General features: G+C 39.3%; 1 long non-coding RNA gene across 2 annotated transcripts in view; it reads right to left on the bottom strand.

Moving 5' to 3' along the window:
* The window catches only part of LOC308187527, a 175,008-nt gene that overhangs the window by 4,781 nt on the left and 146,044 nt on the right, over positions 1-24,183 (bottom strand). The window contains exons 1-4 of one of the 2 annotated variants that reach the window (XR_013944764.1): positions 14,209-14,581; positions 10,281-10,339; positions 8,153-8,251; positions 6,844-6,967 (exon numbers count right to left, since the gene is read on the bottom strand). This is a non-coding gene — a long non-coding RNA (uncharacterized lncRNA). Of the gene's footprint in view, positions 1-6,843; positions 6,968-8,152; positions 8,252-10,280; positions 10,340-14,208; positions 14,582-24,183 lie in introns of those variants that run through there. The other variant, XR_013944763.1, reaches the window with a different exon arrangement.

Here is a 24,183-nt window from a genome sequence, read left to right as displayed (position 1 = left end):
GAAGGAAAAAAAAACCAACATAATTATCGTCATGTAAAAAAGAAATGAAAAAGAAACTGCAGATAAATCTTCAATCGCAATTTTTCTCATTCTCCCTCTCATATACTTTGTCACCATTATTTTTCCATTACCACAATATCATTTCTGATGAAAAAAAAAAAAAGACACTCATGAATTAATCATACATTTAGCTCATAAATATTTGAACCACATACTGGTTTCTGTTAAAATGGTACAGATTTACTGGAACAGAAACCAAACAGCAGCTACAGAAGCACCACTTCCTGTTGAAAACCAAAACTGAGCTCTGCAAGCTCACAAATTAGCATCTGTTGTCTGGAGTTCCCCCTATAGTGCTTCAGCTGTGTTTTCCCTAGGTATTGTTTTGTTTTCATCCCTTGCAGTTTTCTAAAATTCCTCTGAAACTGAACAATTGGGGAAAAAAAAAATAATTGTTGAATGTTACTATGGTAACTAAAAAAAAAGAAAAACACTTCAAGCAGACAGATGACTCAGGGCACAGCTTCTCAACAGAAACCAACGCACTGGTGCTTTGTCCATGAATAGAGCAATTTGGGGGCCTATTTAAAGGTGTTGAACTCAAGGAATATATTAATACTCCACTCTTTCATTTATCATAGAATATTTTTCTCTACTGAGCAGCAGTACGGCATTATGTGTGGCATTAATTAGCACATATATCTTTGTATCATACATGTCTTCCACAGAAACTATTTCAAGCTACCGTTAAGGTCAAAGCATTACATGCAGAAAAATTAAAACCGAAACTTAAAAACAGCAACAGAAAATCAATTACAATTGTATGTAGGTTCTTTCACCCCATCACACATGAACATAAAAGACTCTTTAATTACTGACTCAGTGTCATTTCTTATACTCAACCATGGAAGGAACTTTCTGGGTTAATGAGACCAATCCTCAGCTATTACAGGCAACCACACTGTGTAAGCCTAGCCATGAAAATACCAAACTCCTTAAAACTGCTGTGATTTTTGCAATTATGACTCCCATCAGGAAGCTGTCCCAGAGCTTTATTCCTGAGAGGTCTCAAAAGCACACACACACACACACACCATTTTCAGTCAAGTTTACTTGTTTATTTGTTGCCAGATTATATCCCTCTCCTTTCCCCCTATTTTTTTTTTATTTTTATTTTTTTCCCAGAGCAAGCACTGACTGTCCTTTAGCTTAAACTGCTCCTCTCCCTCTTTGGTGTAGAAAATACACTGACGTATTTATACAGAACATTATTTTCCCTAGCCATTCTTTGTTTCATGAATATAAAGTTTGGCTTACTCATCTTTATTTTTAAGAAAGACTTTTCCTTCATTTGTTAATTCCTGTAGTCATCTTCAATTGTTATCATGAAATTTCATTTTCACTGATCAGTGACAAACTCCAGATTTTGTCTTACCTGGCCCTTGTATGATAGGATTAACTCTTCTTTTTCATCACTGGGAATCACTCCTGATACACCCCAGAAAATATCATCACACTATCATATCATCATACTATCCTTCTCCTAGGCTATGTATCAATGCATGTGAAAGCACCATGCTAAATTCTACAGAAAAAGAATATCACAATTCCATCTTTTCATGGAAATTAGGATTAAAAGACACTTCTAATTTTTCCCAATTTTCTTTTTCCCTTATAAGGCAATATGTTTTATCAAAATATCTCTACCAAGTTCAATGACTTTTGTGAAACCCAATGTTATTTCAGTCCTCAAAAATCCTTAATTAATCTAAAGTAGGGAACATAAAAGAGAAGACATTTTTGATTTTAAAGCGATGGCCACATCGTGGAGCCCTTCAAAATAGAAAATAATAAATCTAAGAAACCAAACAAAGGATTTTTTTGATTCTAATTTTTAGATGCTTTGTTCACTATGTATTCCTAATGTGATACTCATGTCCATAAGCAACGGATGAGACAGTTATTTACAAGCCCTCCAGTCTGTAGGAGAATATCTTGGACTGAGAAATAAGTGGACTCAGGCAGAAGACAAAGACGGGATGTTTGGAGTAAGTTATAGGATAAGAACTCAGCAGAAGGGATGGTGACAGATTGTTTAATTGGGTAACTGTCTCCATCATCTTACTTGCAAAGGAAGAAAGCAAATAAAGCCTTGGGAATAATAGTCTATAAACAGCTTGCTTTAAAAAGTAATTGACAACTTCAACTGCTATGATACTTCAGTCTCAGGGGAAAGAGGCTGTAATGTTTGCTGCAAAGTCTTGAAAGCCTTTTTTCCTTGTTGACTGCAAGAAACAGTCAAAAAAGTATTTTCTCCTGGTATTGCACATAAATATACGTATGTGTAAAGCAGAACAAAACACAGAACAAAATAAAGTAGTAGGTTTTAGAAACCAAGAGTAGATTTGTTAGTTTTTCACCATAAAAGCAAATTCTTAAAACAAATGTACATTTACATCACTGCAAACAACCACTTTGTTATGAAGTTGATTTGGCTATGAATGTGGTCAGAATTTTTGCCAATGAAAAGATTTTTTCTTTTGGTGTTGCAATTTCAGAATTGTGCAAAAGCTACAGGATAAAGTATGATCATTGACCACCCTTTATTTTAAAACCACAGGTTAGTAGTCCAGTTTCACCTTGAAATAACACAGGGCTATGTGGAATAATGGATCTGTATATTTGCAGTGGAGAGTTTATGTAAATGTGAAACTAATGTCATTTGCAAAACCCATGCAAAGCATCAGCAAACATGCTAAGCTTTCCGCTCCTCAGTCAGGGTTTATTTCACCCCTATTACTGAAGGCCTGGGCAGAGACTGCCAGATGTGTCAATGCTTCTCACTATGACAACAGTTTCTGATGTTCAACAAAGGGTTGAATATGAGGCCGGACTTCTTGCTGTCTCTTGCTGCTTTAACTAGGATTTGGGCACATGTAAACAAAGAGGAAGCCAAAGAGAATAATGACCAAGTATTTCTTGGCTACGGAAGTAAGAGACTTGGTCTAGAACTCAAATAAATAAATAAATAAATAAAACTACTGAGCCTTTGCTTCCCATCACTATGACATAATTAAAGAAGTATAATAACATTTAAAAACAACAACAAAAACTGTTGTCCTAACTATACAACACAACAGTAGGACTGACTGCAAAATGCAACTTCAGTTCAAAGGTGCAGAATAAGATGCATCCAATACCAAACCAAGTGACACGCTGACATAAGATGTCAGGAGAGCTAAACTGATTTACCCCAGCATAGAAGTACCAAAGTAAGCCACAGCTTACAACCGATATTCAGAGAAGCTGAGGAGCCCCTGTGAAAGTCATTGTGTCAACCAAGTAAATGCATACCAGGATGGAGCTGTTCCCCTGGGCCAGTGTGGATCCCTGCCAGAATATTTTTCTGAGCCACAGAAGAGCAGAGGGGATGATATTTTGTACAGGTCCCCATCATACCCAGTAAGCAATAAGGCCCTTAAGATGTGCTCTGACAGGTGCCTCAGTGATTTTGCCAACTGTTTCTTAACTTCAGAGCTTTTAGAGCACCTAACTGTATAAGCCTGCTCCTGCAGCCTACCATTTAGAAGAAGAAAAAAATAACAAAATAAAGGCCTATTTCAATGCTTGGTGGTGACTTCAACACTTTATAAAGAAGAACTGACTTTCTGAGGCTGAGCAGAATGCCTTTTTCAAAAATTCAATTTCTTCAGATTTCTACCCAAGACCCACCTACAGCTACAAATCACTTTTTGTTTTTCAGGTAATTACTGTTTTGAACACGAAGAGTTATAAAATTCTTCCACAGCTACGTAGGGAGACAATTAAAAGAAATCTAACTTTTTTTTTTTTCTTTTGTTGTCATATGTTAACAAGCCTTGAACCAATGTATGACACATACAGAATAGTCCTGGGGAAGCATCAATATTACCCTGAAAGTGAATGTAGTCTGGGTTACATTTGTCATATACTTGTTTGTATTACATTATTTATCACAAGAATAGCATTTTAATGTCAACGCAGACCTGTTTAATCTGTGCCTAGCTTATCCATATGTCTGGCTAGCTGAGAGACTTAAGCGGTAACTAATCTAAACAACATATGTACCACTGATTTACTCATCTTAATTTTATGTTAATTCAAGTGAAAAATGACCTAGCAACTGTGTTGGATGAAGCAGGTCTGATTAGAATTCTGTGAAAAATAGAAATAAACTGCCTTAATTTAAACACTGATGTGATTTGTTGGTTCTTATTGTTTTATACTTACAGATTCCATCCAGCGTAGAAGAAAAGGAGCATATGGACAATCAAAGCACAGAAAGCTGAAAAAGCCTGTTATATATACATGTATATATTCTCCTACTGGGAGAGGCAAAAAGCACAGATTATATTACATAAGTGATACAATTCCATAGCTCCATCATTTGTTTGCAATAATGCACAAGGCTTTGCTGACGATGAAAAAAGAAACCCTAAGTCGATCACAGAAGTGTACTGAGCGAGGAAAAGCTCTTGATCAGAGGAATGGCACAGAGTGAGACCATTTCCTGCTGTAGCAAATGCTGCTAAACGCTAATCTATTCCCATGGAGATGAAAACTGAGGATGCAGGGCAAAGTCAATCCTGCCTAGATTTTGACCTATGGCTCTAGGGAGATTAGTCAATTTAAACAGGAAAAGCACCCAAACAACACTATTATTCAGTATCTTTTTTTCTGTGTTCATGTTTAAACCTCTTCCCCCCCTCCCCTTCTTCTCTTCCCCCCCCCCCAACCCGCACCCCAATTAAATGCTTATTATCCACTTTACCCCTGAATTTTTCTCCTATTCTTTTTATATACTTCAGCTTCCTGGTCCACAGTCTCACCTAGGGTTGGTATAAATCAAGTTTCTGAGGGTGGTATATCTGGTCTCTGTGGGTAAACATTCTTCTCTTTCAAAATTTGAAGAGTGTCTTGCCAAGTAGGTGCAGTATTTGGAGTATGTACATAAAATTGTATTAAAACTGTTTACACCCACAGCATGAGGTGGTTAACTATTTTTCCCATTACTCAGTTTTCCTATACCTACCCTACACTCCATCAATGTTACTGTTGAAGACCAAGATGGGAGAGAGAGGAGGAGAAACACTCAGGTGTTTGTCACATCTTTCAGGTTATACAGATCATACCATATATGCGTTTTTAGTGATTCACAAACAGGCATGTCCTCTCTACCTCTTCGCACAGCCCTCTCCCTACCTACCCAGCCTTTCTTGACAAAAAAATCTGCAACTGAGCTAGGGGTAAATATAAGCCTATATTGCTGCAATGGATCTACTTAGGTTTGGTATGATGGACCCCAGTTGACCTAGATGCAGAAACATATGCCAGAGAGGAAACCTTAAGTGCCACCCAAAACCAATCACTTTTAAGGTCATTTATCAGCAGTGGTATGACCAGAGAAGCCCCTTTTCCTAGATGTTTCCCCTGATCTGGCTTGTTGCTGAGGCTGGAGACATGGGTCAGACAGACACACTGCCACCTTGTAAAATGTCATTCAGGGCAGCTGCTCTACTTTGGGTTTGCCAAGACCTGCACCTAAACCACAGTGACGTTATTTGTCATTTTGAAGCCTCGTGGGGACTTTTGGGGGAGCTTGTGGATACTGCCCAAGTCACAGCACTGCACAAGCCTTTCTCAGTGAGAACATTGGTTACCCCCAGTCCCTCCCCCAGAATTCTTGTAGTCCTCTGAAGGTGCAAGCTGCTCCTAAGGAGCCGGGCAGAAAATAAATGCAAAGCTGTTCCAGGCCAAGCCATAACAGATTAAGATAACTGTTTTCGAATGGAAATCCCTCATATTCTTAACCCTCCATTCTTGCAAATGCCATCTCCATTTTGCCTTAAGATTTCTGGAAAAAAGTAGGATCAGATCTGTGAAATTCAGACAGATTTTGCTGGTTAGCTAGAAGTGAAGGATGAGCCAAAATCAGGCATGAAATTGAAAATTGTTCTCTCAGTGATAAGGAAATAAGCTTTCAGAGGCCTTGGATGAAATACATGACCTTGCAGCTTTTCCATCTCTAATTTTATTGATTAAAGTTATCATTAGCAGTTTTCTTAATTATGCATAATATTTCTGATTTTCTGCAGTCCTTGCTTTGTCCCCATCAAGTTCTTGCAGATCAATTTCATCTCCCCTTAGTTTATTGCTAGATTTTAAAATAAGCAATTAAAGAGATAATTAACTTTATAACATGATTATGTAGTGCCAGCAACACAGCATTTGAAAAATGTATTGATCTAAGTAGTATTACTGGCAAATGCAGAGGTGATTTTTCTGATCTCAGTAACAGGAAAGGATTCAATGGATGTACAGCTCGTATATACACTTTTCACAGTTACCAGTCAGGGAAGGCAACAGCTGAACAACCATGGCTATCAAGACGCGGAACAGAGTGTTGCATAAATCCCTAAACCAGCACTAACCTGAGCGATTACATTCACGTCCAATGGCTCAATGACACCAGTGTCTCCATAGGGCCCCAGCAGACACCCAGTCATACCAAACCGGGTACAGCACTGCATGGAAGGCCTTTTCTGAGCTGGGAATTGCAGCAGTATGGAGTGAATTGTCACAAGTTTTGCTGCATTTGCACCTCAGCAGCAGGGGCAGTTGACTTCCCTCTGCACCACTGGTGCCAACTGGATGCCTGCCTGTCTTCACACATTGCCACAGGAAAGCCAGCCCCACAAACAAGAGCAGGAGGAGCCACACGTTAATTGAAGTTGTTATTGTTCCTATAGACTTCAGGTATGAAGCCAATGACGTGCTGCCTCATGCAACATGCAGGGACCTTACCAGGACTTGGTTTCTGTAATGTGATTTCTTCAAAAGTTACAAGGACAGGTAAAACAGAAGATAGGAAGGAAGGGCAAGCAAATTCTTCTGGAAACTGGGGACAAGCACAAAGAAGCAATCTTTCCTAGAGAACAGATAAAATAAGTAGCATTATTTTTAATAAATACAAAAATACATACATACATACAATTTAAAAGTTAACAAATAGTGTGGGGATGTTTATACCCAACTTATAAATATATACGGGTTTAATGAACTTTGGCATTGAGGTCATCCTTTGTTAGCTTTTGTGTTAGTATAGATAAAAGGATGGAGAGTCTTCTGATTCACCTACTCAGTTAAACTTAATTTCATATATATTTTAGAACTGAATGTACTTTAGTCCTCAAAATTCCCACAGTTAGTATATAGTATGGATACCATGCTCCATGCTTTGTTTATGTAATAAAGTTGACATGCTGTATAGGGATATCTCTCTAAGGTGGATGCTAGCACTGACCCACATTGCTTTTATAACTAAACAGGTATAAATCAAATTATTGAGTGGTCATCTCCTTTTCAGAGACCATTGAATGCTCTCTCTTTTTTGAGACAAAGTCCATTAACAGCCCTCCACTCAGAGTTTAGAAAAATGTGAGCCAGTACTTGAAATCAATACATGTATCCTGGTCCTAAGATTATTCTGCTACTTACTTTTCCTCATTCTACCCACAGATTTACCTCTACTTTCAGGTGGAAGATCACCTTAGTAATTCTTACTTTTTTAAGCACAGTGATAAGGCAGTGTAAACATATAAGGACTTTCCACATACAAATCAATAGCAACAGTAAAATCCCTACGGAATCTCAGGGTTGCTGCCACTTCACTGTCTTCAAGTCTAAAACTCTGCTTGGGTTAAGGATTTTTGGAAAATATAAACTTAGGAATAAATCTGAAATTTTGACTGTTCCATAAAATGTAAATTATTTACCATTCATGCAAAAATATGGTCAGCATTTGTATCTGCATGATTTTTATAGCCAGGCCCTTCCATAACAAACCCTTCTTTCTCCACCTTTTTTCCTTTCCCAAACAAATAAGTCTTCATATTTGCAGTTTGTAGTCTCCCAGCTGTCAGAGATATTTGGTCTTCTATGTAGATGAAACTCAATTCATTAGTTGCTTCGTAAATTAGGACAAGAGCTATAAACTGGCATCGACAGCTGACTGGAGTAACTGAAACACTTCTGTAAAGACCTGTTATGTTCACAGTGGGCCAAACCATTGGATACATGGCAGCACTCTCCTACCTAATTTGCGTACACTCACCTTTGGTGATTCCCTTGGAGAGGGTTATATTCAAGGGTGGATACAACAATCCTTTAAATGAAAATTCACTAGACTTCTGTTCACTCGTACTCCCACTATCTAGAAAACAATATTATCTGTTCATCCCAATTTCACTAGCCAATAAACACGGTTTCTTCATCTTCCCAACACTTAGTCACACATTGACAGATAATAGGTATATGCCTTCAGTGGTGAGGCTGAGAAGGTACTCTACCAACTTTTTATGTCAGTTCACTGACCAGCATCTCTTCAGTTTTGCCCAGCTATTTTTCATGCAAAAACTGAATAATCATGTTCATCCTGCCATTTTCCTTCTGTGCAACACTGATTCTAGGAAAACTCTTTCTCCATTCTCTTGGCAGCTAAGCCTATAGCACATCATCATCTCTTTTACTCATGGACCCCTAGACTTTTCTTTTTATTGTACGACCTCTTGGTTTTTCATCTGAATTTTTTGGTCCACAGTTTGAACAATATTACTGGAGATATCATGGAATATTCTAACACTGCAAGGAAAAGCACGACTTTCCATGGCATTGCTTCTTTCTGAATACTGTTATTATACTTGCAGTGGAAATGAATTACTTGTCCATGGGTCACCTTAAGATAAAATGTTAGTCTGTAAATAAGTGGCATGAAACTAAATAGAAAGTTTTGAAGGTATTTCTGGGTAAATATTTTGCTTTCAGAATGTGTCAAATTGTCCCACCTGTCAGTAATTTCAAAATAACTTTCTAAGAAAGGATCTCCTAGCCTCTCTAGCTCTTCACACGCCAACTGAAATAGTAAAACTAGGCACTGTACTGTTCCACCAACACTTTATGTTTAACTTTCAGGTGCGAAGCATGGGTCTTCCCCTCAGAAATCTACATTTTTAAAGTCTATTTACAGAGTGGCATCACCCTGTAGAGCAAATGTGAAAATAAGCAAGATTTTGCTTAATGAAGAAGTGAGTGAAGGTTCCTCTTCCTCCTCTTTTTGCAAGCATAGGCCTGCAGGGACACAGAACACACTAAGGGCCTTGAAATACAGAAATGTCTCCCTTTGATGGCATCTAAACGTCCTAAGAGACATCTGGGGGAATCCCTTATTAACTTAGTTTGTCAGTATTTTCATCTTGGTCTACAGATTTTTGTACTTTTTTTGTTATGGTTGTTGTTGTTTTTCTAATTTTACTTTCTCTGTCACTAGTAATGAAGAGAAATGTAGATGATAATAAGCAGAATGGATACTGACACTATAATAAAGGCAAAGCTAGAAATGCTGCAAGAATGGCAGCTGTGGCAGGGTTTTTTAATGTAATTGCCATGCTATAATTGCCTATTTGCCTTTTTTAAAACCTGATCATAAAAAGTACTAAAAAAATCCATCCTTTCCATTAGAAAGCAGAAGTTGCATTTGAGAAAATAAACAAAAATGGAAAAGCAGCTTACCACTCTTGAGTTAACCTCTTTTAGAAATAAATAGGTGTATTCTCAGGTTCAGCTAAGAGGAAGATAATGGGCAAGGGAAAAACATTCTTTTTCATTGTGCTTCTTGACATCAAAGCCCAAGTTTCTTGTCAGAGAAGAATAAAGATAGAGACTACCTAAGGAGAAAAATGGCAGGCTCCCAGCATACTAAACGTGCTTCTAAAACAAGACCCTTCTCCCTACAAGTCACTCTGCACTGGTACATCACATCTCTCATAAATAGGCTAGGAGATGTAAATAATGCAGAAGCATAACATGGTGACAGGAAAACATAGTTTGCCTCATCCTGGCCCACTGAGTCTCAGATGAGGTAAGTCCATGAGAAAGGATATTTTTCTCCACAGAAAAAAAAAAAGCCCAATAACATTATTATTACTAGCCTACTTTATTGGACATCCCTGAAATTCATCATACATTACATTTAATTGTTTACTTCTTCCTGTATTTAAAACTTTTTATGATTATTTGTGACATTAATCAGCATAGCTGATGCACTTCAGTTTTAAACAGTAATGTAGTTTTGAAAGAGTCTGCTATGGAGTCATAAGTATGGTATAAGAGCCTGGCTTAACACTGCTCACCTCAGTGACCGTGCAAATCAAAACCACTATTTCAGTCTCATCTCAGTCACTTACTCTCTGAGTGGCCTTGGGCAACTGATTATCTCCTCTGTATTCTTCTTATGGCATCCATCCTTGAAGGGAATAGCAAACAGTCAAACTTCAAAGTAAACAGTTAAACTCTACAAAACAAGAAAAAAACAAGCTAAGTATTAAATGCTACCATGCTCTACTGAGGCTTTCCTAAGTCTCCTTCTTGAACTGTTCTGATATACGCTAGACAATACTTATCTTCACTATCTACTGCATGGTTTCTTAGTATTATTACATCTTTATTACAATTTACAACTAAAACCTGTAGAATCACAGAACCACAGAATTGTAGGGGTTGGAAGGGACCTCGAGAGATCATCGGGTCCAACCCCCCTGCCAAAGCAGGTTCCCTAGAGCAGGCTGCCCAGGTAGGTGTACAGATGGGCCTTGAATATCTCCAGAGAAGGAGACTCCACAATCTCCCTGGGCAGCCTGTTCCAGTGCTCTGTCACCCTCACCATGAAGTTCTTTTGCATGTTAGTGCGGAACTTCCTGTGCTCCATTTTGTGGCCACTGCCCCTTGTCCTGTCCTCACAAACCACTGAAAAGAGGTTGGCCAAATCCCTCTGACTCCCACACCTCAGGTATTTATAAACATTGATAAGATCTCCTTTCAGTCTTCTTTTCTCCAGGCTGAACAGACCCAGGTCTCTCAGCCTTTCTTCATAGGGAAGATGCTCCAGGACCCATATCATCTTTGTGGCCCTCTGCTGGACTCTTTCCAGGAGATCCCTGTCTTTTTTGTACCGGGGAGCCCAAAACTGGACACAGTACTCCAGTTGAGGCCTGACCAGGGCAGAGTAGAGGGGGAGGATCACCTCCCTTGACCTGCTGGCCACGGTCCTTTTAAAGCACGCCAGGATCCCATTGGCCCTCTTGGCCACTAGGGCACACTGATGGCTCATGGTCAACCTGTAGTCTACCAGGACCCCCAGGTCCTTCTCCTCAGAGCTCCCCTCCAGCAGGTCGCCCTCTAGCCTGTACTGATACATGCGGTTGTTCCTTCCCAGGTGCAGGACCCTACACTTGCTCTTATGAAATGTTAGAAATATAGAAACGTAGAAATGTTACCATGAACAAACCTAATCACTCAGTAGTAACAGAAAAAGACAGCTTCATTTTCAAAGTTTTATTTATGCTATGTTCCCCTGGCTGGTATTTACTGAGACTTGAACCCATATATGCATTTAAGCTTAACACTCTAATTTCTACACAAGAACAACTGCACTCTAGAAGATGGAAGATAGGACACTGCGTCAGCATGTTTGCTAAGGAACAAAAATTTCCAGGGACTTCAAATGGGAAAAGTAGTAATGACATCTGTGAGAGACAGCTAGAAAAATAGCTCCCTGTCTCTCTCATTTTAGTAGCACTGGAGCAGCTCAGATTGAGCTGCCCTTGGAGAAACCTATGTAAGCATGTGCAATATGAATAAGATTATCAGGAGAAAAACAGAAACTGAATGCACTCAGCAATAAAGGACATTCAAAGACCACTCACAAAATGGTTACTTCAGAGTGTCACGTGCTTCTCTCTGTTGAATTTAATCGGGCCACCCTACAAAAAGACACACTGGGAAGTCTGCCAAGTGAGGCTTGAGGAAGACTAAGTTATTATTATGAAAAAAGTAAGAAAAGGACTATTACATAGGGATTCAAATTTTAGTTATAGTTTGTTTACAACTCACATGTTGCAAGCAGATATTGCAAATTACCCTATGGAGGGAATAATCAAAGTCAGTAGGATTTTTTCTCACCTTTTCAGACTAAAAATTTTATATATTAGGCACACATCCATTCATGTATTGGTGACCATGTATAATGTCAGATAATTAAGCACTTTCCTTTATTTCATCAGCTATTTTTCTCCTGATGTTCCTCAGGCACAGGTAACCCAATGTGAGCTTTTCTTTCAGGGATGTGTCACTCGTGAACTGGTCATATCTGTTACGGAAAAGACAATTCTCCAGAAAGGAGCGGGAGCACCAAGACAAACAAATCTTTCAAAATTTGTCAGTCTCTTCTCATGAGCACATAAAAGCATAATTTAAATGTGTTAAACCAAAATTTAAATAAGCAAAAAGCAAAACAAACAAACAAAAACAAAACAAAACAAAACGTAAGGAGTCACATCGATAGTAGACATTGGGGAAACATAGCTGTTTACAATGAGATGTAAGCTTAAAAATGTTTCTAAATTAAAGAGATGCCTGGGATTGGGCTCAAGAATGAGTGAAATGACTCTGTCTTTTCCAAGCCAGGGAGAAAATCAAGAGAAGGCAGCTGCCAGACCTGGACTGAACTAGAAGCAAGGCTATTTACCTCTGATTAATAAACACCTCAGAGTTCACTGAAGAAGCACTTATCTAATGTTGGCTGCAGTCTATTGTCCTTCATCAATTGTCATGCATCTATTTTTGGGTCTGTTTGAAGAAATTTCTAATTTCCTGCAATTTGGGGGGAAAAAAAAAAAAAAAAAAAACAGAACTTGCAAAAGATTGTAAGCCTGATGAGAAGGACATGATGCATTGTTTATTTTCCTTTTTGTTTCTCCCTGTCACTGTGATCTCAGGTCACATACATAACCATCTGAGAAGATAATTCACAGGCTTCCCTTTATCCAAGCCTTCCAACCATTGGATTGTTGGCTATGTTCCCTCCCAGCAGCCATGGTAACTGCTGTCATTTTTATATCAGTATCATCTTGCAAACGCCTCCCTACTTTTGTCAGACTGTTCTCCCTGTTTTTATAACCTTCCTCCCATTTCACTAACAATTTCATAGCTGCTGACCTGACTTCCTCTTCAGTCCAGCCAAGATGCTGCCTTGACCCTGCTTGGCTTCTTTTTCCAGTCTGTCCAGGTGGCTCACACAATTCCACAATCTTTCCCTTGGAAATCAGCACTGTGGCTTAACTCCTGTTGCATCACATGCAAAGCTCTTGCTTTTAAATCTCCACAGAATGTATGTTTCCTCCTGCCCTTCCTGTATCCAGACCCTTAACTTTCTCATTCCTTTCATACTCCCTTCAGACCTTTCTCCCACAAATCCCTCTCTTGCTGAAGGTGTGCCTGAAATGTGACCCCAGTTCTGGGACCAAACTGGTTTCTGATCTCCATCTCTCATCAAGGAATCAAGTCCTTTCAGCTTTCTCCTTATGCCATCACCTCCATTTCTGTGCTATTTCACATTAATCTCATGAGATATTTAATGGATAAATCTATTAAACACAAGAAAGTATGCAAAATAAAAGCTCGACCACTTTGTGGACGAATCAGACTAGTACTTGGGTAAAATTGCTCCAAACTTCCTCTAGAAATTCCACCAGGCATTGTTCCACATATGTGATAATCTCATCAGTGCAACAGTTGGTTATTTATATGATTATTATATACAAAAAAATCCTCAGCCTCTGTATAAGAACAAATCACCAGCATTATGAAATATAAATCATTGATATTAGAGGAAAGAAAAGATGCAGCCTAAGCAATTGTCTGAGATTCGGGGGTTTTCCAGTCAATTCACGTTTTACGCTGATGTAAAACCCTCCGTGTACCTTGATAAGCTCTTTCATGTTTCCACAGATCTCTGTAAAAGGACACCATTCTATTTCCCTGAGATCTCTGTTTCGCCATTTCTCCCACTTGCACTGTAAACTCCTCAGGGCAGAGTCTCCCCGGCTACACACACAAATAAAGTCTGCAGCAAGGGAACGCCAATCCCTTCTAGGCTCCTAGGTTTCAACATGTTATAAATGCTTCATTAAGGGTTTATTATTAATGCAGCAGTTATTGGTAACGTTGAAAAATTCCTTTATTTCTCTTTTTTCTCTTTCTCCCTCTCAAAGACATGGGCACACACGTACCCTTCACACAGGCTTTCTTTGGCTGACATCGCCACCACACACTGACCTTTGAAATATGGAAATAAAAGTGCTCAGAAATAAAGCTGGCAGCAACAGCAGCCCGACTGTCGTCATTTAGAATCTGAAACAAGTGGGGCCATAGTTTGCAAGCTGTCTTCATAATTACTTGAAGCAGTTGTCACTCTGGCTCTAGTTTGTTCATTAGACCCCAAACAAACAGCTGATATTTGTTAAAGCACATAAGCCACTTTGTTGAGGCAGGGCTCTTTATTGTGAGGAACCCTGCAGCTGCGAGTCACATGCAGTTCATAGTATTTCCTGATTTCCTTTGCTTTATTTGCCTGCCTGCATTCCCCTTACAGTAATGTCTTTTTACCAGAGAGAGAGAGAGAGAGAGTTAAAAAAAATAATACAATAAGGTAAATATTAGCTAACATAAAGCTTGATAGGCTTAAAGTTTATGACCCAGATCTGGTTCCCATTAAAAAAATACTTTTTCTGTGGTAAAGAATGCTTAGCAATAAGAAAGTCATGGCTGGAATTTGAGGCTGCTGCACTCCAGTGAAATGACTGCTGCTTACAGTTCAGTGCTTTCCCCCTGAAGCAGTCTGAAGGGGAAGTGAATGGAAAGCATCAATCTGAGACAAGTCAGAAAGCTTCTAGGAAGGTCTTTTCTCTGCACTCTTATGTCTTCAAAATTGAGGTACTGGTGAGTGGTTCTGCTGTATTCTAAAAAAAAAAATAAAATAAAATAAAAAAGTTCAGCTGGCTGATGGTCACAATCACCTCTGATGAACCACTGGGTGGTTGTACAGGTCCCTTTGGGTCTGCAGTGGACAGGTTTCCATGACTGCTGGTGGAGATGAAGGACGAAATGGGGAATGTGTGCGGAAAGCAGAGCTGGTTTCATCTGAGCTGTACAAGGAAAAGAATATCTTGTCTGATGACACTTTTTTCCTAGCCTGCTCTGACAGCATGATTTTGAAAGAATAAAGACAATGAATGATCTCCACAGGCCAAAGAAGTTGACACAGTCTTGTACAAGACTAAACTATTAAATAAGCTGTAGATGTGTCATCAGAGATCTCAGCCTGAGATTCACAGCAACAATCCCTGAAAAGAATAATGTAATTTCTTTTTAAAATAAAGGTACAGAAGAAAAAACAATGGAACTATTTTAAATGTAGTGTATTTCATTTTGATAGCATCCCTTATTCCCTTTCCCATTACTTGCAGGGAATTTTTATGTGTGAAAAATCCCTGTATGGCAATCTTTCAGGTCATATGAAATACATCAGTGATTGCCCTTGTTGGAGGGGAAGAATCAACTGAGGTATTGTTACTGCAACTCTTTAAAATGTGCATAAGACAAACAGTCGAGGTGAGAAAAGACCAGTAAAGACAGAAAAAAAGTGATTTATTTCTATCCTGTTGAGTTGCTACTCTAAGTTGACTGCTGTGGAAACAGGAGCCCAGCACATTGTCTAGTCTGACATCTGCACATCCAACAAACTTGTACCAGAGCTGAGCTATTCAAGATAACGTTATCTACAGAGCAGCTGAGAAAAGATACACTCCGGGCCTGTTAATCAGTCTTCCCATTAAATGGGAGACAATGAGAAAAGAAGGAAAGTGAAATGCAGTGCAAGGATATATCAGCTGGGGAAAGTAAGGCCGTGTGTTATATAAGAATTTCAGCAAAGCCAGGGAAAGAGGTGAAGATTCCTGAGGCCCTGGAGAGTTTCCAGAGAAGGGCTATGAAGCTGGTGAGGGGCCTGGAACACAAGTCTTATGGGGAGTGGCTGAGGGAACTGGGGTTGTTTAGTCTAGAAAAGAGGTGGCTCTGGGGAGACCTTATTGCTCTCTACAGCTACCTGAAAGGAAGGCCTTTGGGGGGTCGGCCTCTTCTCACAGATAACTAGTGATAGGGCTAGAGGGAATGGCCTCAAGTTGTGCCAGGGGAGTTTTATGTTGGAAATTTCTTCTCAGAAAGAGTGGTCAGTCATTGGAACAGGTTTCCAGGGAGGTGGTGGAGTCACCATCCCCAGGGATGTTTAAGGAAAGGTTGGGCCTGGTGCTTAGGGACATGGTTTAGTGGGTGACATTGGTAGTAGGGTGATGGTTGGACCAGATGATCTTGGAAGTCTTTTCCAACCTTAATGATTCCATGATTCTATGATTCTTGGTGGGGTGAAAATGGGTAGTGGGTGAAACCCATGGCATGAAGTTCACTCTTTACCATTCAGCCACTTTCAGTTTTCTTCTGAAAAATCTATAAAATGTGTGTAGAACAAACTACCCTTTCATTACTCTATTCATGGTTTAGGCCTTTAATTTCTCAGTCTCTTTCCTACCTAGTGACTTCTATGTGTTACTCTTGATAGAGCTATCCATGTTTTTCTTTTCCTGTCTGTGACTGACTTTTATACTTGGCATGTAAGAGGCCAAGTTAGATCTCTGCTATTTTGCCAAACAAACACAGAGAAGAAACCCAGGGTCCAGAGAAAAAGGGAATGGATAATTGGACAATCCATAATCTCAGCACAGAGTATTTGCCACACTGATCTCAGTTGAGAAATGAGAGTTATACCTGTAACACATCCTTACAAGAGGAGCTGGGAGCACTTTCCAGGTCACAGCTCTCAGCTCTGATTTGTGTCCTGATCACTTTCTTGCTCCATAACAAGATGAACGCAAGCATGTGAATCCCATCCTTCCATGCCTGTGCTTTCAGAAGAAAGAAATGAAAGTATGAGGCAAGAAGGAGGGCTGCAATCTGTACAAAGTGGTCTAAACCATCAGGAAGAGGACTGATGGGAGTGCCTTCATGCGTATCTGCTCCACAGGCTGGACATAGTCACCGCAACCTTTTGTCTGTGATAGCACCAAGATGATGGTGCTATGGTTTATATGCCAGTATGTTCAAGGGCAAATTGCTTTCTGCACGGATGGCAGGTTGTTGTGATTATGCCTCAGCTGAAAGAATTTTTCCATTTTTATGTAAGTTAAACCGTGTACAGCCCTAGCCACACTGTAAGGATGCAAAACCAGCAATAGCACCACAGGAAAAATATGCAAAAATATTTTGTTTGCAGATTCCCTTCCAAATGGAAGTGAATTTTTTGTGTGAAGGATTGGGTAGAAACATGATGCTTCAGAACACAACCCAAGATGGGTCATTTACACAAGGCATGTGCATCCACCTCCATTCAGTCTGTGTTTCCTGGTTTATTTTTGTGTATAAATAAAGAAAGTTTCATTAGAGCTTTGGCAAGCCTGTTTTTCCCAGCAGCTTTTCATATTATTTACCCTGGCACCACTTCCAGCAAGTGCACACACTGAAAAGATAACAAAATGTTTGTAAGGAAAGGGTGGCTTCAGAATATCAGTCTAATAATATATTTCTCCAAATGTGCACTTCAAAAATGAAAACACTTTTTATGCTGGGAAATTTTAAAAGAGGGTGGAGCCAACAAATTTGGGAGGGGCCTTGCCAGTGTAAATGTCTGCCAGAGCAGAGTGGTACCAGGCATCAAATGAATAACCAAGCTGAATCTTCTATAGAAAGTTTAAGGTTTATGGATAAAATCTTTGAAGTAATACTGTGATTGTATAAAAAGCAATGCTAAAAGGTAGTAGTGAGGCTGTGAAAGGCTTATATATCTTGACTAGGAAGACATCTTTCTAGTAAAGACTGTCAAATTTATTTCATTTCCATAGGTGTTTTGTCCATCTCACTTAATAAAGAGAAATACCTGCCCATACTGAGACAAGTGCCATCAAGCCTGTTCTACTGCTAGATGGACTGGGGCTGGTCAAAACCCAAAGTGGAAAGCATCTTAATAAAATGATAATGCAACCACTGTGTGCTGCACTCTTAGTATCTGCTTTGCCATAACAAAATAAATTTTAGAAGGGAGGCCAAGTTTGAAAATGAAATATCTAACAAGGGATTTGTTTCCCTCCTTCCCCACTTTCTCTCTGTTTCCTGAACATGTTCTATTATTTAAATATTTTACAAGATAGGCAGTGTTCTCCTTCAATTTAAACCCTGATGAAAGAGCATTAGAAAAAGTGACAAGACTATTATTCAAAGGAGAGGGTCACACTAGTGGCTTGTTACTTCATTTTCATGACAAAGATTGCATCTGACATTTAATACCCAACATCTTTCAAGAAATATAGTGAAGTGAGTTGCCATTTTGACCTTTTCTTGGCTCTTCATTTCTGATTGGCCCATCCATTCCACTCTTTCCTAGGCATTATAGCCCTATCAATCAAGGAAATAGAGATTACACTCCACTGAGAAACAAATATGCATTTAAAGGAGGCACCATTAAGGTTTTTAGGTCCCACATTTTCTGTAGTTTAGCATTGTTACAAATGGATCATTACAAATGAATTTATCATTATTATTATTATCTATCTTCTTGCAACAAATTAAGAAAATAATAAAGTCTTCAGCATTGGCAAAGACACTGTGGCCACAGCACCTAACAACATCCCTAGGCAACATGTTTGCACAAGCAGCAGATTTGGCATGACTAACTGAGGATGCTCATTGAGAGGCAGAGATTTTTGCTCATTCCCAGATCAACCATTGTGCTACGGGAGCTTTGTTTCTCTCTCTCTTTCTCTCACTCTCCTTCTGCCCTGTCTGGGTGTATTTTGGGGAATGAGCAGATGAAATTTAAGCATGCAAAAGATGTCCATCTGTAAAAAACAATAATCACAAAACACCCAGTTCTTCAGTGGCACTTTTCAGCTGCAGACTTCAAAGCACTTCCCAAAAGTGGGAAGAGGTATTTTTATGCACACCCTGTGTTCAGCCCAGAGTTCACTGTGGAGCCAGGGATGGAATCCACTCTTCCCTAGCCCCCATGGATTCTCCCTCCTAGGAACCAGTGAAAATGTACAGGTAAACACACACTTTGGGGCTTATAGGAGTGTAACAGTTCAAAAGTGGGGAATACTATAGAGCACCACCTGCATCTCCTTTATTTGCTGTTGTACTTTCTCACAAAAGAAAGAGTGATTTGTATACTGCAATTCATGGCAATGACGAATACATCAAGGAGTTTATGGCTGCTATTGGCTGACATCAGCTCTGAATTATGTCCTGTGGTGACCAAACTCTTACTCATGTTACTGAAGATATAGTGGCATAACCCTTGAAGTTGCTATGTAGTTAACACAATACCAGACAATGCACTGTTCAAGCAGCTCAGCAAACAAAATGAATTACATTCATACAAAGGAGGAAAGTGGAAAAGAAAGAAGATATGCAATAGCCAAATAAGAACTTCAGGTAAGGTACTTTCAAAAACACAAAGAGACATATAGCAACAGTCTGATTGAAAAGAACTTGAAATCCCATATGTGAGCCTATCTCAGTAGCAATAACAATTACTTGAGTGACCTTAGACCTCCGCTTTCTAAAGAACTGAGCAAGCATCACAAGCCTTAATAAAAATTCCCACCAAAAGTGGCACTTGATTAATTTGCCACATCCCTGTACTAAAATGCATGGGAAAAAAATAAAATAAAAAATTCAATCTAAAATAAAAAAGGAAGAAGAAGAAAAATCCTGTTCTTTTCATTGTTGCTGACACAAGATCAGTAGCATGTACGCACCCTGGATACAGTTTTGCATTGAGGGCTTTATTTGCTCTGAAGTGTAATCACCTATTGCATGTTAAACTCAAACGTCTTGTGGGGTTGAAGGAAGCGGAATAAATCATACCAGCAGACTGCAACATTTCATGAGAACTGGATGTGGTTATGCTGCGGGGTGAAGGTGGCCCTCCATCACTTACCATGCTGGGCCGTGCTGGTGGGAGAGTTACTTCTCAGTTCTCCCCATTTCAGTACGTCTTTGCTAGTCTGGTAATAAAACAGGCATACGGTCCTTCACCAAATGCCAATACTGCTTTTTGTAGCTGCCTTCCTTCTCATCTAGGGTCAAGGTTCATTAAGAATTATTTTTAAAACTTGAATTTTATTACAAATGTAATTCTTTAAAACTGATCTGTTTGTGGAAACTTACTGGTTTGAATGAAAATTCCAGCTGGAAAAGACTTGTAGAATTCATTTTTGAGAGTTTCAAGAGTTTCAAGAGTTCAACAGCCACTGTGTTGTGTATAGGGCACTCAACTGATATCCTGGAGGTGTTAGCTCAAGGGTGCTAGCCCTGCTCCAAAAATAGAGTCTTGCGCTTAAATTATGGAGTACAGGCTAACCCCTGGTGATGTGTTCTCCTCCCCTTACCCTTCTCCACCAAAAAATAATATATATATATATAAAAAATAGTTGTACAAAAAGTTGATTTCATACCAGCAAGGAATGGAAGGGTAAATAACTGTGCAAAAAAAAATGTTATGAGAATTCCCAGCCCAATTTTATGAAGAGGGAAATAGAAGCAGATGAGAAAAGCATCCTTCCCAGATCTGCAGTGCAAGCTTCTGACAGACGCAGGGTTAGAAAATGAGGAGCTGTAGCTAGTACTCACAGCACAAGGCTTATTTTTCTGGGAAATATATTTACTGTTAGTCAGCCCAGCTCTTGCACCAGAGATTTCCTCACAGAACACATGTACAGGGAAACCTCCCATGCTTCCCTTAGGGCCCCCTCTGTCCTCTCTGCCCATGTTGGGCATCCCTCTGGGAACAGGATGTCAGAGGGACAGTGGGCTCCCAGCCCTGGGTGGCGAGGACAGAGAGGGGACACTGTATGGACATAACCTTTTCAAGCTGTGCATGGTGGCAGGACCAAATGGAGCATCACTGGGAAGTGATGGGATCTCCACACGTGTTCTGGCTGGGTCCTGCTAATGAGGGTAGTGTAGGCTACCAAAGTCTCCTCCACCCCTGCCACATTGCTTTCTACTGCTGTTGTCACTATTCTCCCTCATGACCTTTTACAGGGTTTTTAAATCATGTTTTTTACATTTCTTTATTCTACAAAGCAGGTGTTCCTGGAAATTTGTCTTTTGCCATCTACAAACTGGACAACTGCTCATACATTAGTACTGGCTCCTGCTCCTGCTAACAGTCTCCAATTTCAATATCAGATTTATATTGCATCTGTCTGTATATCTGACACCCACCTTCTTTCTCCCTCTTTGGCATCTGTTGTTTTCCTTCCCCTTTCAGCTTTGGCTTGTGGTGCTAATGGCTTGAACCTGAAGGGCTCTTGTCCTGACTAAAAGGTAGCCCTTTCAAATTTACGTGACCCAGGAAGAGGTGAGACATTTGGAAAAGTGTTATTAATTGAGCAACACTCTTATTCTGATCTGGACTGAAGTTTAAAGCTTTACAAAATTTCAGTAATTAGAGGGATAAATATACTTGAAAAGCTTATCTTATGGACCTACTTTTGTTTAAGTTGGTGGTGTCAGGAGAACCTCTATAGATTCTAGGCTTTGTTAAAAAATATGGGTTATTCATATGAATTTTATATGAGGTAAATATATTGCCAAATGTAGGCAGTTTGGAGAGTGATCAATCTGTTTCTACTTTTTTTGTGCTTCATCGTTAGAAAGAAAAAGATAATCTGTATTTGATGAGAATTTTAAATGTTATTTGGGAAGGCTATTTAAGGTGAGGTTCTGATACACTCAGAGCTGCTGAATGGCACCTTATTCTCCATTCATTTAAGTGCTACCATGTGGCTATTATTGCAATCTAATTTTCAGTGGCCATTAAGGGAACCTTTCATTGCATATTTGGAAAAATGTTCTGCTTGCTTACTCATTCCTCACTCCTTATCCAACTTAAGCCGAAGTTCCAAAAAACATTCCAGCCTTCAACTCACAACCCTTTCTGTCTTCTCTCTCTCTCTGCTTGACCTCCAAGGACTATATTTTATATTATTATATTGCCTACTGTTCCCCAATATAATAATATCTCTGTCCCTTCCATGTAAAATCAGAAGAGATGTTAAAACTCTTCTTGCTTTTTAGAGAGGTTCTGCCTTTTTCCTATTCACGTAAAATTGTGCCTGAGAAATGCTTTAATTTTGTTTTGTGAGGGATACTTGTTTGTTCATTGTTGCTTTTATACTGTCTGTGTTTCTCTGGTTGGTTGGTTGAGTTTTTTTCTGCAGGTGGTTTTCATAGTGTCTTTTTCAGAGTATTTTTCAGAGTGGATAAACAAAGCAGTTGATATAGTGAGTGACATCCTTGTCATGAAAAGTTTTTTTCTCAGAAGGAGGCTTATGTCTTTTACTAGAGATGGGATTTAGTCTACCAGTGAGATGCAAGTTAGTCTCAAATTTCAGTTAGAAATTCTGGTAATCTCCATGGGAATTAATTCAGTAACTGGGTCCCCTCAACTAAGCATGTTTGTTCCTAGCTCTCATCTGTTTCACTGTGTGCATTTTGAACCACAAATAAAGTGAGAATCAGACATCCCAGCATTTGCCCTGCATTAGGTCCACGATTCAGCCTTTTGAGGCCTCATGCTCCCTGCATTTTGGGTACCACAGCTCCTGAAGAAGATCCTGAGCAAAGGAGAGGCTCAGTGCTCAGGAAGCCGCAGCATGCCTACACCTCCTCCTAGAGCAGGGACAGTGGGAGCTTTCCCAAAACACCCTAGAGTAACAAATGCTGAGCCTCCTCTGATGACTCCTACAGCCATTCCTAGTGCAATGCATCCCAGCAGAGGAGGATGGCTCTCTGTGGTGATCTCTGTAGAGCTCAAATCCCTGTAGTCTCTATACATTTTTTCTTTTCCTCAAACAAACAAACAAGCAAACAAACAAACAAAAAACAAGAACAAACAAACCAAAAAAAAACCACATAATTTATGTGAAATATTCTGAATATTCTGGGACTTGATAACACTCAGCCTTCAGGCTCATGCCTGAGAATACACCTAAGCATACATTATTGCACAATAATTCAAGCCCTATCTGGTCTTACTGTTTAATAAAATTAACATGGTGATATGAACCAAAATGTCTTGAAGTAAAATTGCACTTTTTCAAGAGTTCAAATGAAAGGAAAAAAAAAACATATTTTTTTATGACTGAGGCAAAATATAACCCTCTTTCATCTCAAGACTTTCTTTTGCCTTTTTACAAGCCAGTAACTTTGTTCCTTTTTGCTCTGTAAGTAATGTCAGACGCCTTTTTCTACATATTCTGAGTTGTTTCATCATTCAGAAGCAAAGCAAAACCAGAAAGATGCATGTGTTCCTGCATTTTATTTTTAATGAAAAATACCTTTTCCCCATTTTTTTTCCTAACACTGGCAGCGAAAGGAATAATATAGTGTTATGAAGAAAATACCTAAGAGACAGGAACTTCTCTGTCATTCTCTTCTTGAGAAGTTCCTGAAATAAAAGTGATGGAGGAGTTTCTCAGTGCTGTCCTAGTGACAAACCAAATGGTTTCTGCTCCTCATACTCTAGAATATGTGTAAACACACGCCAGCACATAATGCAAACCCTACGCCTGTAGGTAGAAAGAATATGAGAAAGACTGAAAGACTGTCTGAAGATTAAGAGTAAAGCAGTATTGGTTAGACTTACAGGAAGGCTTGAGAATTAAAGGTAGTAAAGCACTTATGGCAGTCAGCTTATTTGCTCTTAATGTCTGTAGGAATGTGGAAAAGCTGGCCTTCTTCTAGAGAAGTCAGCTTGTCACAGGATCCAAGTATACAGCCTTCTGCAGCTCAGGAAAATGCATCGGCCGCTTAGAAACAAGACACAGATCAAGTGAACGCTTCCCAATATGTATAACTTATACCAGAAGTTACAGCACTTAATTTCTGTATAACTTACAGTTAGTTTTATGTTTTCAGCTATTCTATGAAACAGATGCAATTTATTCCTAGGCTAAAACTTCGAATGCATGTTCACAGTTTGTTTTGTTTGGGATTTTTTTTTTTTTTGAGTTCTTGAATTGAGTGATCCTCTCCCCAAGAAAAACAGTGATTGTATTGCTCATACCAGTTCTTGTCAAGACAGGAAGGCTGTTTAAAATAGTCTATGTGATTGTTAATACACTAAGCCCCTGAGTG

Source organism: Anser brachyrhynchus (genome assembly GCF_964034855.1).
Source record: "Anser brachyrhynchus genome assembly, chromosome: 1".
In the NCBI taxonomy this organism is placed as follows: Eukaryota; Metazoa; Chordata; class Aves; order Anseriformes; family Anatidae; genus Anser; species Anser brachyrhynchus.
The sequence above is the reverse complement of the archived record's forward strand: the minus strand, read 5'-3'. Positions and strand labels throughout refer to the sequence as shown.